Here is a 2156-nt window from a genome sequence, read left to right as displayed (position 1 = left end):
CTCCCCCTCCCCCAAAAAAAAATGTATATCCACCAATTGTATAATCTCCGAAACGAATATTTGTTTTTTCATGAACAATTTGTTTTTAAATTTTAATATGAATCTCGAAAAAAAACATTGGAATATGAAAATAATAATAAAAAATTCGCGACAAATTCGACGATTTAAATAATTTCTCGTTGTTCTCAATAGAAAATCATACCCCCTTCCCCCTCTTTCTCTCTCCCCTATCCATCCTGGTTAAAATCTTTTAATAATCGTCGATTCGACGCCTTATCTCTGAATTCAACAAAAAAATTCTTCTTTATAAAAATCTAACATAAAAGTAGATAAGTAGACAAACCCATGCATCAATATCAAACGTTATAAGAAATTCTACGTATCCGAAGGGAAAAGTATCAAATCGGTGGAAAAGAAAAAAATATAAGAAAAAGAAAGAAAGGGGAACAAAAAAATGAGAAAAAGAAGTTAGAAAAGGATAGGATGGGAATCTATTTGAAATTCTTCGGCCGACTATCATCGCACGCTAGATGAAAACTAGACGAAAGAAGTTCTTTTCAATCGTTTCTATTCGTCCATAAAGTAGTATATGTGTGTGTGTGTATATATATGGGTAGGTAGGTAGGCGATAAAAGAAGAAAAAAAAAAGAAAGAAAAGAAAGAAAGATGCGGGTCCGATGCAAAGTGGGGATTTGCGATGAAATCGACAGCTTCGTCGACAATTCAGCACCGAAAACGTTCCGGTATCGATCAAAGTCTTAAAACTCGGCTATTGGGAAAGGTAATGCTGGTGTGTTGGTAAAAGGAATTGAGAGAAGGGGTTGGATAGAAAAGGGGGGAAGGGGGGTGGTTTGGATAGACAACGTTACGACCATGGGAACACAATAAATCCTTTAGATTGTCGTGGGATTGTAAAAACGAACGAATGAAAAATCAAATTCGAATTTTTCACCGGTTGAATTCGAATCGTTTAATCACCCCCCTTCTCTGTTATTTTTTTTCTTTTTCTTTTTAAATATCTCTCCAAGCGGTGTTCTATATATTTTTGTTTTGTTTTGTTAAAACTATCTAGTATTATCTTCTTCACCCCAGTTTTATGTTGATACGTGCACCATGTATACGCAAGGACAAAAATTCAGAACAACGAAATATAATCAAATGTAATAAGATAAAGTGAAATTAGAAAAATAGAGTAATGCGAGTTTAATCTCGCGTGGCCAATGTTTTTAATCTCACATTTCGTGGTTTTAAATATACAAAAAAAAAAAATTGCAGCCACCATTCGGTTGGATATCGTCGAACACGAATCTCAGCGATAACGCGTACTTCTAGAGAGTAGAATTAAAACAAAAAAAAAAAAAAACGAAAGAAAACTGGTAAAGAAAGTTAAAAATAGTTAATTGACCGAGAAATTTGAATTTCTTTTTTCTTATATACTTAATCCTTAACTCTGGTTCTAATTAACGTAAGAATAAATTCGAGTTCGAGCGTGAATGCACATTTATTATGTGCAAAAGCGAGAAATTCTATACGTATACACATATATAAATAATAATAATAATAATTAATTAATTATTTATGTATATCACTATGTATATAATTATCTCGCATCGGTAAACGCGAGATCTAATCCATGAAACAAATTATCACTTTCAGCTATACCATCCGATCTAACGAATTAAAAATAAATAAAAAAAAAAACGAATTAAACATACAGAGAGACACACTGTAATGCACATGCAATTTAAAATATGAATTCTTCCCATGGCGTCCTACCATTCTTACAGTTTGACAAATTTTTCTTACGAACAGAACTCTATATATAAAAAAAAAAAAAAAAACAAAAAAAAATATATATATATATGATATGATATAATATACGAGAAAACGATAATAATAATAAAACAGAAACTAATAATATATATATATATAATATATCGACGAGTATATATATATTAGAAAATAATCGACAATCATTTTTCAAGTTCGAATTGATGAAAAATCCATTCGATCAAAGTGTCCCTTATATAATATATTTTCTTTTTTTTTCATTCTTTTTTCATTTCTCCTTTTTTTTTTCCAGATCATTTAAAAAAATACAAACATATATGTATCTCTACCTGTGTGAGTCTTGAAAAAAAGATAATATATATAAA

At 30.2% G+C, this 2156-nt stretch overlaps 1 protein-coding gene across 4 annotated transcripts in view; it reads left to right on the top strand.

Annotated features, from left to right (window-relative positions):
- The window catches only part of LOC106786215 (gamma-aminobutyric acid receptor subunit beta), an 86881-nt gene that overhangs the window by 42781 nt on the left and 41944 nt on the right, over window positions 1-2156 (top strand). The gene's annotated exons all lie outside the window — the stretch shown is intronic.

The sequence above is a fragment of the Polistes canadensis genome, unplaced genomic scaffold, assembly GCF_001313835.1.
Source record: "Polistes canadensis isolate GaletaPanama2010 unplaced genomic scaffold, ASM131383v1 scaffold_68, whole genome shotgun sequence".
Classification (NCBI taxonomy): Eukaryota; Metazoa; Arthropoda; class Insecta; order Hymenoptera; family Vespidae; genus Polistes; species Polistes canadensis.
The sequence above is the reverse complement of the archived record's forward strand: the minus strand, read 5'-3'. Positions and strand labels throughout refer to the sequence as shown.